The sequence below is a fragment of the Stegostoma tigrinum genome, chromosome 16 (assembly GCF_030684315.1).
Source record: "Stegostoma tigrinum isolate sSteTig4 chromosome 16, sSteTig4.hap1, whole genome shotgun sequence".
In the NCBI taxonomy this organism is placed as follows: Eukaryota; Metazoa; Chordata; class Chondrichthyes; order Orectolobiformes; family Stegostomatidae; genus Stegostoma; species Stegostoma tigrinum.
In genome coordinates, this window is record NC_081369.1 from 43,533,719 (window position 1) to 43,551,256 (window position 17,538).

Below are 17,538 nucleotides of genomic sequence, written 5' to 3' on the forward strand. Positions count from 1 at the left end.
TATTACACACAATTCTGGAGCTTCCTCTCCTTATAGGTGATGGAGCACACGAGTGCAGAGGTCAAGGACAGACCTCCACTTTGATAGTCATAATCTATCCCCACTTGGTCCACAGAGAAAATTTTGTTTCAGGGGTTTACAGAGATCAGCAATGGACTGCCATGGGACCCTGAGCGCTTTGAGTATTCATAGTTGTGAAAGCTGATCCACTGTTTGTGGACCCTGTGTTGTGGCACTCAGTTCCTTGGAACTGGATCTCTGTGTCCCACTCCTTTGCTGCATAGAATGGCATGTAGCTGAGGAGAATGCAACTGTTCTCGGTGTTTTTATCTTCTTGTCATCAGAGGTACAAGGTAGAGCTATGTAAGTTGCTATGGGGAAGGGAACATTCAGCAGAATAACTCACGTCCAAGAAACTGGGAATCACCTGTCAATTAGTGAAGGCACATAAAGAAGGAATGCTGTGAGAAGCAGATTCTAATGTGGCCAACACTGTTGCTCTTTAATTTCACTGTTCAAAGGTTTCCCAGCCTGTCAGTTTCACTGAAAGAACACTTCCCACTGTGCACTTACCTCAATGAGGCCGATGTATGAGAAATAGGTTAATACACTGTGAGAGGCAGAATGTTAGGTCGATTTAAGATAACAAAGTGTGGAGCTGGATGAACACAGCAGGCCAAGCAGCATCTCAGGAGCCCAAAAGCTGATGTTTCGGGCCTAGACCGTTCATCAGAGAGATGAAGGGTCTAGGCCCAAAACGTCAGCTTTTGTGCTCCTGAGATGCTGCTTGGCCTGCTGAGTTCATCCAGCTCCACACTTTGTTATCTTGGATTCTACAGCATCTGCAGTTCCCATTATCAATGTTAGGTTGATTTGCCTGCTTGCATAACTTAATTACCTTGCCAACATGTTCATGACATGTTTTCAAAATTACCTGTGTGGTCAAGGGGCAGGAGATTTGGGATTTAGGGAATTTAATTCTCCTGCACACACTCAAAATCACCTTTTTTTTAATGTCTATACTGTGAGGAGTTTACAGTACTAAAATAGGGAAGCCTTGAAGTTTTGGTGAGACTACACCTGGAGTGCTGTACACCATTTCAGTCTCCATCTTTAAAGGAAGGATATAACTGCAATGAGGACCTGCTTGATTAATCTCTGGGATAAAAGCCTCTGCTGAGCAACCAACGAAATCTGGAGTTTAAAAGCATAAAAGGTAATCTTGAAACATAAAAATATTTTAAGGGGCCTGGCAGGATAGACATGAGAGGTTGCTTCTTCCAGCTGGAAAATCAAGAAAATGAAGGTCCAGCCACAGAATAAGGTCCAAATCATTTGGAGCAACTTGCTTCAATCAAAGCATCATGGATCCTCCACAGTTCCTATCTCCAAAGGGTTTTGGTTTCCCCATTACTGAATGCATTGAAGATTGAAATAGACAGATATATTTGGGTCTTGGGCAATTAACTGATACAAGGAGTGGGCAGCAACATGGAGTTAAGGCTAATGATCTGTCAAGATGTTATTGAATGGCACAAAAGGTTTTCAAGCTGTATGGCTTACCTGTGCTCCTATTTTAATGTTCTCACAGTTGTAGGATTGCTGGCTGAGAACTCTTTTTGAGGCTCTGAGGGAAGCTGTTGTGCGCAGATGGCAGAGCTTAAAGGTAATGACGTGATTAGAATTACTTTTACTTTCCCGAGTCACTGCAACTGAATATTTGCACCCCATCACGCACTGCCTCCCTGGTTAACCCAATGTTCTCTTCACACTCAAACTGCTTTATTACACATGAAAACCAAGAATTAGCCAATCACATTGTGGCAACCTTCAAGGGGTGTCCAGAAAAGATACATGCAAAACAAGCAGAATATTTTCTGCATTTTTATCACATGTGCCAATGCAGGTCAATCTCCTGTAATTTTAACCTGTAAGGCTTCTGAACATTGGAAGAGGCATCACCGTAAAATTCAAGCTTTCACTCCTTACACATTTGAAAAATTCAGGATAGATAATCCAGACGATTGAGCAATGTGTACTGCAGTACAACAGATTTTAGCTTTTTAAGAAATTAACAATACTTGTATTATTCACTGAATTAAGAAATTACTAATTGTTTAAGCTTAGAATGAGCTATAGCTACATTACCATACTGGGTGGCACGGTGGCTTAGTGGTTAGCACTGCTGCCTCACAGCACCAGGGACTCAGGTTTTACTACCCCCTCAGCCAACTGTCTGTGTGGAGTTTGCACTTTCTCCCAGTGTCTGTGTGAGTTTCCTCCCACAGTCCAAAGATGTGCACTTTAGGTGGATTGGCCGTGGGAAATTGCCCATAGTGTCCAGGGATGTGCAGGCTAGGTGAGTTAGCCATGGGAAATGCAGGTTTGTAGGGATGGGGTGGATCAGGATGAGATGCTGTTTGGAGGGTCAGTGAAGATTCAAATGGCCTGCATCCACACTGTAGGAATGCTATGATACCATACACTAGTCACATTTTTATTTTTTTAATGGAGTTATGGCCAGCACCTTGTTGCATGTTATCTATGAGGTCCCACATAGAAAATTCCAAATTTTACTCAAGTCACTTTTGGGAATGGAACAAGGAGGGAAATCAAAGGGAATTATGTAGCTTATGGAGACCTCCTGCTGACTGGTACCATAGGTATATATATTCATCATAAAACTGTACTGAGGGAAATACCCAAGTTCCTTCATTATTTATAGGCAACTCTCAAAAGCATAAGAACATGTGGTTCTGAGACATGTACTTCCTGAGAGTGAGATTTTGTTGGTAGCAAAGTAAAAAGCAGCCATTGCAGAATGCCCGAATGATTCTTCGGCACTTCTCAAATAGCTAACAAGCTGTTTAACCACTGAGCTATTTTTTCCACATTTATAATCAAGCATGGAGCATACAATATTTCTGCCACATGGCTCAACAGCAGTTTATCCATGAGGCCTTATATGCAATAACATAGGGTAGCATTAATAACACATTGACAAACTTTGAACAGAAAACACAACTTCCTCCAAGTCATTGATAATTGACCATTTATGACTGCTGATATATCAAAAGCCTATAACAAATGTATGAATAAATCATGCTTTTCATATTATTCTATTGGTACGATATGGCAACATATACTGAAGTCTTTACAATTGGTGATTTAAAATCTTAGCCATTTGATCTATTATGATGTTCATTCTTCAATGTAACATGATCATCAGTGGAATTTGTTTTGTTAAAAATGGCATCAAATGACATACCCCTATTTCTCTAGGCTCCACGTTCATGTAAATAAATGTTTAGAATTTACTTTGTAATTTGTAGGCAATTCTAAGACACACTTAAACCCTATATTTTCCATGCATAACGGCTCTAATGCCCATTTTCAATCTCAACAGTGCAAATGGTATACCTACCATTGGAAATGAGAAGGCTTTTCCCTCCCATCAATATAAGACTTTGTTCCTCAGAGTACTGTCCTCAGGACAATCATTTACAGCACTTCATTACTCACTTCCCCTGCATTGTAAGGTCAGAAGTTGGATGTACACTGATGATTGTATAACATTCAACGTCAAGGCAGGCCATGGCCTTGTGGTATCATTGCTGGACTGTTAAATCAGAAAACCAGGAGCTGATGCGGGAGTAAAATAGGATTTTGTGGGAGACAGACCGAAGGCAAGGCCCTCCCACCAATCTGTGTAGTAATGTAGTGCCTGGTTTTATAACTTGCAAATAGTCACAGAGAAAAAAATACTTGCTAACTACAAGATTCTTCTCATTAGACAAGAAGATGACTATCCTTGCATACAATAGGCCAAATCAACCCTTAAAGAAGCTACACATTCAGATACTCTGGCACCAACTTTCCTGCTTGACCTGGCATTACCGTTTAATGATGCCTATTATGGTCCTACATGCTCATTGACACCATGGTGGTAATCACTACAAATAACCTCCCTCCCATCAATTTCCATTGACCTTCCATTGTGTATCACTGTCCCCATTTATATTGTGAGTCATTCCCCACCATCATGATCCTTTTCCCCACTTCAACCTATGCGTCAGACTTCACATCCACTGTTGATTGCAACCATCATCTATTGACATAGAATACCTCTTTCTACCCAGCTTCCCCTAAACCACCTAAGGGCTGACCTGACTCTTAACCACTCTCCTTGCAGCTTCCAATCATCACTACATGGTTCATCTGACTGCTTGTGATGGGCCTATGGGATTCACCGTGGCCCAATCCCCATTTATAATCAAACATATCTCTGGTCCATAATCACCCAAAATTGGCACAACTAGCTGTGGGAAAGTCCCTGGATTGCGTGCAGACCCTGTCCAGGACATCTTGACTAGCTGCAACTCCCTTGACATGATGGAGAATGCCCACCCCACACCTCCACCACCAGCCCCCACATACTTTCAGGCTTGATCAATTGGTGTAAAATTCATGCAGAGTGTGTACCACTCAGGCAGCTGGTACATGCTGTTGCTGTGAGATTGATGCCTCACTGTGCCATACACAAACATGCCCACCCCCTGGATTGATCCAATGCCTGCGATCAGCTTGCCCCTGTGTTTATGTTAAACAGCAAGTCATTATGGCAAAACTGTGTGCCTTTAAGCTCTAGGCTGAGGCACCAACCTGCTTGAATATGTGGCAGCTGTGATCACCCATGTTGGCACTAAAAGGGTGAGTGCTAAGGGAGCAAGTGAGCAGCCCTGAGATGCAGTCCGTTAAATCTGTAAGCTGTGTGCCTATTCCTGCATGCAGTGTCCTTTCAGCACCATTATGATGCCAGTTGCCAATGTGTTTCAATGCACAGTTACAAAATGCAGAGCTAATGTTTCGGGTCTCATGACCCTTCCTCAGAACCCTACTTTTCCAGAAACTTCTGTTATTGATCTCGATTGACACCATCCACAGTTCTTTATAAAGTGCAGAAGCATTTTGCAAGTGGATCAGAGAGGTGCTAGGAGGCTTCTAGAAGGTAGGCACATTTCAAAAGCCAATGTCTGCAGATGAGGGGTATATGTAGCTGAGTGCCCATTCAGCATGCCATGCCATGTTGCCAGATGTCCAAGATGGCAGCCTGGAGGAGCAAGTGGCCAGCTGGAGTTACCAGGTACCAAGTCTGACTTTCATGTCAGGAATTCTTGGCATCTAGTTTCCTTGCAGTGGGTGGTAGGAAAGGAAGTTGCATATTAAGATTAGGTGAGATGTGCAGTTAATGAGGCTGATAACGAGAAATAATCCCCCTTAATAGTCATCTCGCTGCTTCTTGGTGGGAATCTTGTCTTGATATCCAGAAATTAGTTGGAAAATGCAGCCAGTTGTTGATTCACATGATCCTTACAGATTTCCTGTCCTAGCCCATATTAGTCAGACCTCTATAAGATTCTACTTCATATGCATGCTTGATAACACACAGGTTCTATTTCACACCATCTCGCAGAGTCTCTTCACTGTTTAAATGGTAAACAAGCTGTTCTGAAATACAAGATAACAAAGTGTGGAGCTGGATGAACACAGCAGGCCAAGCAGCATCTCAGGAGCACAAAAGCTGACGTTTCGGGCCTAGACCCTTCATTAGAGAGGGGGATGGGGAGAGGGAACTGGAATAAATAGGGAGAGAGGGGGAGGCGGACCGAAGATGGAGAGAAAAGAAGATAGGTAGAGAGGAGAATATAGGTGAGGAGGTAGGGAGGGGATAGGTCAGTCCAGGGAAGACAGACAGGTCAAGGAGGGGGGATGAGGTGGTAGGCTGAAAATGGAGGTGCGGCTTGAGGTGGGAGGAAGGGATGAGTGAGAGGAACAACAGGTTAGGGAAGCAGAGACAGGCTGGGCTGGTTTTGGGATGCAGTCGGGGGAGGGGAAGAACTGGGCTGGTTTTGGGATGCCGTGGTGGAAGGGAGATTTTGAAGCTTGTGAAGTCCACATTGATACCATTGGGCTGCAGGGTTCCCAAGAGGAATATGAGTTGCTGTTCTTGCAACCTTCGGGTGGCATCATTGTGGCACCGCAGGAGGCCCATGATGGACATGTCGTCTGAGGAATGGGAGGGGGAGTTAAAATGGTTTGTGACTGAGAGGTGCAGTTGTTTGTTGCAAACTGAGCGGAGGTGTTCTGCAAAGCGGTCCCCAAGCCTTCGCTTGGTTTCCCCAATGTAGAGGAAGCCACACCGGGTACAATGGATACAATATACCACATTGGCAGATGTGCAGGTGAACATCTGCTTGACATGGAAGGTCATCTTGGGGCCTGGGATGGGGGTGAGGGAGGAGGTGTGGGGCAAGTATAGCACTTCTTGCGGTTGCAGGGGAAGGGGCCGGGTGTGGTGGGGTTGGAGGGGAGTGTGGAGCGGACAAGGGAGTCGCGGAGACAGTGGTCTGTCTGGAAGGCAGATAAGGGTGGGGATGGAAAAATAGCTTGGGTGGTGTGGTCGGATTATAGATGGCGGAAGCGTCGGAGGATGATGTGTTGTGTTAACGTTGTTCTGAAATACAGTATGGATGCACTGATAATTCCTCCAGCTAAATGTTGAAAAGATCAAAGCTTCTGCTCACAGGCCATACAGCAAATTTTATTTCCAAGTCTGCAACTGTCTACGCCTCTTTCTGTCAATTATCTGAGGTTGAACCAGACAGTTCACCACCTTGGAGTTACTTTTGACCCCATATCGATCTTGTGAGTCCATATCCATGCCATCAGTGAGACTGTCTACTTCCATTTCTGTCACATCATCTCACTGGATGGCCTGGATAATTTCAACCAACCTATTCAGGCACACAATAATACAGTCTGGAGCAAGTGGGATTTGAACCAAGACCTTCTGGATAAGTGTTTGAGACACCACCACTGCTTCACAAGAGCCCAATATCATTCGGCTATATATATTTTGAAAAAAATTTAATCAACCTGTTCAGAGAAGTCATTATACACATCTGAAGCAAGTGGGATTTAAACCTGGGATAGTCCAGGATTAGGCTCACGACAACTGTGTCACAAGAACACAATATCATCTAACTACATCCTGACCTCAGGTCATCTACAAGTGGTTGCAATCTACATTGGCCCCCAGTTAGGCAACAACCGCACCTTAAATTTCTTACAATAGAGATAATGAGGTGTAGAGCTGGTCGAACACAGCAGGCCAAGCAGCATCAGAGGAGCAGGAAGGCTGACGTTTCAGGCCTAGACCCTGCTTCAGAAATGAACCCGAGATGTCAGCCTTCCTGCTCCTCTGATGCTGCTTGGCCTGCTGTGTTCTTCCAGCTCTACACCTTGTTATCTCAGATTCTCCAACATCTAGAGTTCCTACTATCTCTTAAATTTCTTTATCTTTGTTTTCAAATTCCTCTTTGGCCTTATCCTTCCTTACCTCTACAATTCTCTTCCATCCTATAATCTTCGAAGACATACATGCTCTCCTTATTCTGGCCTCTACAGCATCACTAATTTTAGTTACACTATCAGTATCTTCAGAACCTGAGGCTTTAAAATTTGAAATGCACTCCTCAAAGTTATCTACCTCTTTCTCCTTTTGGATGCTTCTTAGAACCAACCTCTTGGACTAGGCTTTTGGTCATCAGCCCAAATAACTCTCAATGAGCCTGAAGTGTCAAGTCTTGTTGAACTATAATCTTGTGAATTGCCATTTTACTAAGTTAAGGGTTCCATAACAGATGCAGGTTATTGTTACTGTATCATTGTGGTGCGTATACAAATTTCAATATGTTACCCAGTCATTGCAATCTTATGAAATTGGAGAAAACACCACTAAATTGCACAAGGATATCCCTGATTACATTTTAATTGTAATTCTCAACCTTTTTAATGGGAAATACCTGCCCTCAGTATCCCTGATAGTAAAAGAAGCACAACTGGGGTAGAAGCATGTGATGATGCATCACTGTCCATCTTTTTAATGGGAAGGACTTGATATTTGCCTGCAGATCAAGTGCACCAGAATGGGATATAACTTTGGGAAAATATCTTCAAATGAGTTTGTAGCCACTATTTGAACTTGATAGCTAATGAATATGAAAACTTTAGCATCTCAATTTATCGTGTTTACCTTATCAACTTTATGAAAACAAAAACTGATGCTACAAAGGCAGAAATTGTTGGAAACACTCAGCAGGTCTGCCATGACCCTTCCTTAGAACTGGACAAATAGGTGATAAAACAGACTACTTGCATGCCAAACTGCTTAGACGGCAGTGTTCTGAGGAAGGGTCACTGGACCTGAACTGTTAACTGATTTCTCTCCACAGATGCTTTCAGACCCAGTGAGCTTTTCCAGCAATTTCTGTTTTTGTTTCAGATTTCCAGCAACTGCAGTTCTTTGATTTTAAAAATAGAGCTATCCGTGTGATTAGTGAAGGCTGTGGAAACTTTAGCTGTTGAAAATGTTGCTGATTTAATTATTTCACGTTGGCATTTGTGGAACCAGAGATATACTTGATATTGGGGCTCATTGTTAAAATTATTTAAGCAAAGTTGGCATTTTGATGTGGGATGTGGGCTTTTATATATTGTATATTATTTCTGCAATCAAAGCCACCACACCCCACATCAAAATCCTTAGTTTGCATAAGTAATTTTAATAATGAGCTCCAATATCAAGTATATCTCTGGTTTCACAGAAGTCATCGTAAAATAATTAATTCAGTAACATAGACTATACCCTCTCTGCATGCTGCAAACAGAGGATAATCTGGAACAAATTTGAAGAAGTGGGTGAGTGGGGAGTCAGGCTGCTTTGAATACACCTGTGGTGATATTTTACAATCTTTACCCTCATTAAACTGGCTGATCTGGTATAAAATACTCTCCAGTATGTAAGCAATGCAGCAATGAAATGCATGAGCTCACCGTTAAAGTTAGCAAACATCAGACTTCTGACGTATTCTTTTGCTAATTTCTACAAATACAATCTTAGAGAAGAGGAATCCCCAAATTAGTGCTACAAAAGTACAATTAGTCTTTGAGAATTTTCTATTGATGTAGTATCATTTTACTTATTTTAATGATAGCAAGATTTTTAAAATTATCTGAGCAAACATAGTCTTGACTTACTTGAGCTGGATATCTGGTAGCAACAGGAATTGGTAACAATGTGAGTTACAAGACAGATGGAGATAAAAACGCTTTCCTCCCCAAAGTGATACAAGTACAAAAAGACATTTATTGAGAAATATCACAGCAAGAAAATTCAAACTTGTCTTGGAAATACTTGGAGATAAACTTCTGAACTGCCTTGAATTACCAGGTTATTAACCATCTTCCTTGTACCTGATAATGTGCATAAATGAGTCCATATCATCCACAGAAGGTGAATTCCCAGAGGATACAATTGTGTAGACTGCTAGATGATGTTCATCTTAAACAGTGATGCATTTAGATTCTTGTGAGAGATTTTCAACACAAGTGTATGCTTAATCACATGCTGCTTTCATTAATGTCGGAGACTTAACTATGCAAGCATATATATTACCTATTACAATATTTCTTGACTGCAAATGACTGACTGTTGTCTTAACGGGGTATGTGGCTAGGATCAGCCTTGGCTCAATTTAAATCATTCAAACATCACCTCAATGTCTTTCATAGCTGGGCATTTTCAAACAGTATCCTATAACCATTCATTGCCTTGACAGGTTTCCCACCTAAGTATATCTTTATCATCTGTTCTCGTCATATGTACCTTACTTAATTCAGATGTCTATTTCTAATCAGAATAAAAGTTTTACCTCTGAAATAATTTAAACATTCACCCTTTTGGACAGCTGATTCACTAGACTGGCACCAGGATATCTGTTTCACTCTCACCATGGAACTTTACAAACGTCCCTAAACAGCCAGGTAACCTGATGAGTTAAATCCTAGTTCTACAGCTAAGGCTACTGTTAGCTCCTTATGAAATTCCAGTGTATAAATCTCACAGAATTAGTATGGTTCTAAAACATAAAGAAAAAGGTACAGTGGTTGCTACTACAACTGGGGCAATGTTCCTTTTTTAAAGCATCAGAACAGTAAGTTTCTGAACATAGCCATATGCTGCAAAGTTTATTAATGGTGTAAAAACTGTTGCACCGTTGTTCTAGAAATTGTGGTGTTGAAATAGATTCCAATCTGAAGTAGATTTGGTAAAGTCACATCATTCTGGACAGGATATGCAGTGCAAATCCAGCAAGGCATCAACCTGTACACAGTTTACTCAGGGTACCATGTTAAAAGAGCAGAGATTCTTCCTCCTGCACACTACACCTTTCTGGTTCTAACTTTTGAAGAAGGCCTGTGTTTGCAAGAGCTTATTCCTAAACATAAGGGTTAAAGTTCCAGTTGGGCAGGAGTCAATAGTATAAACAGGATTTGAGCTGGCTGGAAGCCAAAGAGCAGCTTCTGGTCTGAAACTACGTTGTAATTGCACCCTAAAATTTCAGGAGCTCTTGAATCGGTCTCATCAGATTGACTACATTCTGATCAAGAGAACTGATTACTACTTAGACGTGTATATCACTCATGATGATCCTGCATCTGGTATAATGTGGATCCATTTTATATCTTTATGTGTTGACTAAGCATAAAAAAGACTACAAACTGCAAAATGGAATTGAAATAGCAAACAAATTGTACGGCAGCCTTGCCTGAAATTTGCTTTGACGTTTGCCAATAAATCATCCTGTAATACATTTCTCATTTCTGATGGATGTATTTCATGACAGATTGACTTTACTGAACATAACTATTACATCAATATTTGAATTCTACACAAAGCTGTTTCACAATACAATCAAAATTTAAATGCTGTAGCATCAGTGTCTGAAGTTATCAATGCAATGGAATTTAAGTGCTTAAAAAACATGATGGCAAAAAAAAATTGCATGCTACCACATATTTTTTAAAACAAGTGCCTAGCATACAATATGGCACATTTCACAATGAAAGTATGTCATCCACCATATTGATAAAGAAACCACTGTAGGTGTCCAGAACCTGATACAGGGAGTGCAAGACCCTGTTATCTAGACAAGCCATCAGTCAGATGGCTGTTTAAGGCAATCTCCTTGAAAAGTGGACTTCCTTCATGCAGTTGGAGCTGGCCCCACTATGTTCAGGTTAATTGTGTCTGCTTGTGACTGAATCAACAGTTCTTTAAAAGACTTGGAGTTTATCATTGAAAGACAACTTTTTCAGAAGATATGGACCTGTAGCCAAGAAAGAGTGGATTCAGTGAATTAATTCAGTTAGGCATATTTGGGGGCACTTAACTGGCAATCCATAACTAAATCATATTCTGCACTTTAAGTGATCAATTTTCAACTGGAAATACATTTATGTGGCCTCATTCTTTTAAGAAGTAGAACATAAGGAGATGGAAAAATGCCTATTTTTAACTGCTTGATATGGTGTGAATATTTTTATTTTAAACTGCATTGGGCCATTAATTCTGAAAAAACTAGGAGTTCAGGAATGAGTAAAAGGCCTTTAAGCCTCTTGCAGCCTTCTAATGATAATATTTACACAGCGTCGTTTCCTCTGGTGCCTACACTGAATTTGTTTTCCCACTGTTTTAACAGTTGTTAACCCAATAATTGCAAAATGATTCTGACACAAACCATTAGAGAAAATGTAACTTCTTAATTTCTTAGAGTTGTTACAATCTTTTAATAAAACAAGTAATTGCCTAAAAGGTTTATATGCATGTAACGATCAGGTGCATAATGTGTTTCACTGAAATTCATTACAATTATCATGGTGTTTATCACTTTTAGACAGAGATTTGCAATATTAAGTATTTTTTCCTTTTGTAGATTCTTCATAAATTGATTTTAATACATTAGCCAGCTTCTAAATACAGTACATTTAATATAAATATACATTGTTAAAAAGAGATACAAAGTCAAAACTTTTATCTTGTATTCATCTGCTATGTAAGAAACCGAATTTAGAAAGGGAATGCCAATTTATACAACATGAGAAGACAGTGCTGATTGCTGGACCATGGTTGGCATGAAGATCCTGCTGATTTTGTTAACTGTCAATTTTAGCTGGCTGATTGATTGTAGACCAGGCAGTTAGACTCTAAGAGTATGTGATACCCTAATCAGTCAGTCAGTAATTTCTGGAGAAGTGTCATACCAGGCTCAAAATGTTTCTGTTTCTCTCCCCACAAATGCTACCTGACCTATTGAGTTTTTTTTTCCAGCATTGTCTGTGTTTGTCTCAGGTATCCAGCATCTGCAGTATTTCTGCCTTCCCTATCTTTGCAGCAGAAGACCGAGGTTCAAGTCTCACCTGCCACAGACACGTATTACAATATGTTTGAACAGGTTGATTAAAAATATCTACCTGCCTAGACTGAGGTTAATCAATTAGCCACGACTGTCAATTAGCAAATTCAACTACATTTCCATACAATCCAATCTACCCTCTTCTCATGTTGAATAAATTGTGTATTCTCTTTCAAACTTCGTCTTCTTGCATCCCAGTTCTATTGAGGGCAAGACAATCATGTTTGGATTTGTGTCTCCTGTTAGCAATGTTTTAGTTCTGTACTACCAAGCAATCATCTGCTACTCAATAAGTTGAAGTCAAAGGACCTCTCATTCTGTCATATGGCAATTTGCTAATTAGGACCTGTATAGAGTGAGGAAAGAATTTGACCTATGACCACCTTTTGTTTGGTGAAAAATCAAATGTAAAACCATCAAAATGTCAATCTTGAGTTTAAACTACATTTCACATATTAACTTGGGTGATTTTTAGTAGCTCAACCTGAAGGTAGCAAGGGCCTCACGAGTTTAATGTTAGAGCCAAGTGTCTGGTTAAGGTCTCTTTTTGCCAGAATAAACTGAGTGTACATAGCACTGGAAATCTTAATTATTAAAACTACCTACTATCCATCAGTGCCAACAGTAATGAAGAAGGTTGCAACAGTACTATTTGAATCTATTGCCAGCTGCATTCATGCAAGTCTTTGCTAAGTCTTACTGAGCTGTCTGTGGATATTTTAGTCTGTGTTGGCTGCCCCAGAGGTACAATATTTTAGATAATTACTTTTTGAAACAGCAGGACATTGTGTAGGAAATTTTCCACAAATAAAATAAAAGTGCGCTACTTTGTAGCACAACAATTTGTAACTATTGACAGAAAAGGAAAAGTGGAAATGACACTGGAAGTCTAACAACAGGTATGTGTGCAGGAGCAAAACACATTCAATTGAGGAGCCAAGATAATAAAATGTGAGGCTGGATGAACACAGCAGGCCAAGCAGCATCTCAGGAGCACAAAAGCTGACGTTTCGGGCCTGGACCCTTCATCAGACCCTCTGATGAAGGGTCCAGGCCCGAAACGTCAGCTTTTGTGCTCCTGAGATGCTGCTTGGCCTGCTGTGTTCATCCAGCCTCACATTTTATTATCTTGGAATCTCCAGCATCTGCAGTTCCCATTATCTCTTCAATTGAGGAGCAGTGTGTTTGATGTCTCTGTTTCACTGATGAGGCTCCAGCCCATTGGTAGATGACACACCCTGTTACTGAACGCAATGTGGCCCTGCTTTGACATTCGCAGAACTGAGCATGACTGACGTATTGTTTCCACGCCCAATGCAAGTACTGCACAAAAGATTGGCGCTGGACTCCACTGTACAGTCAAACATTGTGTACAGGGTCCATGGAAGGCTGGTCCTGGGGTGAGTCCAGAAGTCAATCTTCTCCTGAATATACTCTAGAGGTTCGCAACCATGTCCTCTGCAGTACTGCCAGGTTCCAAACTCACTCTCTGCTAAAGTTGTCTGCCTTATCCTCTTACACTTTCACACGTGTACTTGAGCTCAGTGAATCTCCCAATGCAGACAGCTGTAACTGACCACCTATGCAAGATGTTGATTTCAGTGCTGGTGCTTGACTGACAGGAGAGCTGTCTTCTGCTTTTATTGATGTATTGAGGTCCTCGATTTCTAAAAGTCCTGGAAAGGGAAGTCAGGGTAAATGTTACATGTTAGTGTCCAGGGTTAGCATAACACTGCTCAGTACAGTACCACTTTGTCATGTAGAGTGTGTGAATGAGTAAGTGCAGCAGAAAGCAGATGGTTAATCAGGGTGCAAGAACCTGTAATTGTTAAGAGAAAAGGAAACTGATAGTAGATTTTTATGCAGAAGTTGGGGGCAGGGTTGGTGTTAAGGAGTGAATGTCAGGTAGAGATAAAGTCCAAAGTGAGAGAAAACACTTGGACAGACAAAGGAGTGGATTATGATGAGCCTAGAAGAACAAATATCTACTAACGGGGACTATTAGTTGTGAACCATGGGTTGTGTGTATTGGAAGAATGTGACAACAAGACCTGGAGCATGGGGTTGGGGGTAAGAACATGGGAGAAGGTGCCTCAAGGCCTAATATTGTTGAACTCGATATTGAGTCCAGAAGTCCGCAGAGTTCCCAAGTGGAAACTGAGGTACTGTTCTTCCAGCTTGCACACAGCTTTGCTGGAGCACTGCAGCAGGCCTGAAACAGAGACGTTGGCGTGTTGAAGTGGCAGGTAACTGAAAACTCAGGGTGTTTTAGTCTCAGAAGACTGACTGCAGCCTAGCACCAGGTGTGACATTAGAAGAAAAGGAGCATGTTTGGTGATATGCGACTAAGATATGTTTGTTAGGATAGACTAATACCAAGAGTGTGTTAAAAATAGAGGTGAAGTATCAGGAGCAATGGTGAGGACAGTGTAGAGGCAGCAGTAGCAAACAGTTCAAGTGGTGTATGATCCTGTACAAAAGCAAAATACAGTGGATGCTGTATGTCCAAAATGTAAGAAAAAATGCTCTAGGTACTCATAAAAACCGTAAGAACTGCAGATGCTGTAAATCAGGAACAAAAACAAAGTTGTTGGAAAAGCTCAGCAGGTCTGGCAGCATTTGTGAAGGAGAAAATAGAGTTAACATTTCGGGTCCAGTGACTCTTCCTCAGATGCTGCCAGACCTGCTGAGGTTTTCGAGCAACTTTGTTTTTGTTGCTCTAGGTACTCATGTCAGGCTGCATATGTGTACCTCTTCAGGTTCTGATGAAAGATAATCAATCCGAAACATTATTGTGTTTCTCCACAATTTTGTCTTGTTGCTGATTTCTCTTTGTTTCTACTAAATGTGATAGTTTTAATTGAAGGAGTGATGGAAAACAGGGTAAGGTGAGTGCCAGGTGCACAGGCACAAGCACAGCAGACAGGAGGTCCCAGTTGGGTGCGCTACCTTAAAAGTCCAGCTCCAGCTTTGCAAACAGATCCTGGGCGCAATCTTTCTCAGGTTGGGGTGTGTGGACACCTCCTTTAGCTTTATGCTTGGCAACCTAAACTGACACCTTCTATACTCACCTCTACAGGCTCCATCCCCGCCCCTTTAACTTGTGTCTCCTCTCCACCTATCTTCTCCTCTATCCATCTTCGATCCGCCTCCCCCTGTCCTTATTTATTTCAGAACACTCTCCCCATCCCCCTCTCTGATGAAGGGTCTAGGCCCGAAAGGTCAGCTTTCCTGCTCCTGAGATGCTGCTTGGCCTGCTGTGTTCATCCAGCCTCACACTTTATTATCTCTTGACACCTTCCTGTCATCCGACTGAATAGCTGCTTCAAATCTTATCTTTCACTTCAACTACAGCAGCAAGGTGGGGAACGAGAGAGCCTCACTGTACCAGCTCTGACCTGCCATTTGATGGTAAGAACGGCAGACGGCCTTAAAAATGGTAGCACAGACGTCTGTTCCCCCCCCCCCCCCCCATTCTGAGAGCTGCCAGCAAAAACAGAAATGAAAGATTCCTCTCCCTATTAGAATGTGTCTCACTGACGTCTTCGCTGTTCTTTTTCATTTTGATGCGAATCGAACTCCCGCCTCCTCTTCCCGTGATTTTTTTTATGATGTTGCAATTCTGCCAATAAAAAGAGACGCTCAACGAAAGTGGTCAAAGTTAATTTGAAATTTGGAAGACCCGTTAGATTTTTAAAAAAGCGCAGTGCGGACTTACAAAAAAAAGCTGCGAAACGGAACCGCTTTCACTTCGGATAAATTGCCATCATGTTAGCTTCCTTTGATTGAAAATGATTTTGAATATGCAACGTAACCGGGGCGTCAGACTGGTGACCTGACGGCGCACTGCAATTGAACGGGGCATGTCCTCTGCTGCTGGATCAACTCTTAAACCGTGCTGGGTTTTGCACCAAAACACAGAACATCAATGCAACCGAGTGTGAAACTGAGCTCCATTGGACAGCCTGGGAACTTCAGAAACTCGTTGAATCTCTTCAGTGGTCACAATCCAGTTGCCTGTGCTTTTCCCGATATTAGCATTTAATTAGCTCGGAAACACCCGCAGGACAACCAGGCTGTTAGTTTCAATCAGATGCGCAGTGAGCTACAGTTCTCGTGAGCCAGTTGCACAACCCGTTCTACACAAACAAACCACAGAAACAGAGGTTCTGGAGGCATCTGTGGAGAGAGAGAGAGTTAACATTTCCAGTCCAGTGACCCATCTACAGATCCTCGCTCAGTCTAATACCAATCATTGTCATTTTAAAAAGCCTCTCTTTACATTTCTGTGTGCACTAACTGAAAGTGGGAAAAGGATAGTGTCAGACACCAGTTTTGAGAATTTGCATCTTGATTAACTAGAAACGTTTTTTGTAAAAGTACACAAATACATTATGATCCTGACACATGTTTGATACAGAAAGTCATTGGCTGCAAATGAGCCATATCCTTGTTCAATCCGTGATGGAAAAGTTCTCCACAGAGCAGGCACAAAAATTAATATTTCTTAGTTGATTTACTCACACAAATCTGTTGGTTCACAAATCTTGCCAGTAACTTGTGTCACTAGGCACCACCAGGGTGAGCAGCTCATTCAGTCTTATTTGCCCTGGCTTCAATTCTTAAGCTGATAATGATCTCCACATGGTAAACACATGTTGTATTGCAACATATTATTACCACATGGAGATCAAAGGATTATTATTATGACAAAAGAGGTTGGATTTGGTGCCCACTGGTAAAAATTAAAATATTTCTGCATATTTTTGACTTGCAAAGATTGGAGCTGACATTTGCTACAATACCTTAATGATCACCATATGGTCAAAACAGGTGGGCAACTGGGCTTGTAATATCAGATGCTGAGTAGCTCATCTAGTACTTGTGTAGTCTGGGCAACTGTGAATGCAAAGGGCAAGAGTTGATCTGTGCATCTAACTTTTCACCTAACAGGAAGACAGCTTGCAATTTACAGCAGACCTTCTACAACACACCAATCTTAAGTGTGCGATGTGACACAGACGATTTGTTTGTGAAGGGACCAGCAGCATGTCTGCCTCAAAGGGGAGACTGAAACACTGCTGCCACTGAGTACCAGCTGCACACAGAGCAGAAAAATTGCAACCCAAATTGAAAGATGTAGTGCACACTAATATGGCATGGTCAACTTCATATACTCACATGTGTATAAACCTTTATTCTTCAGACTTTTCTGAAAACA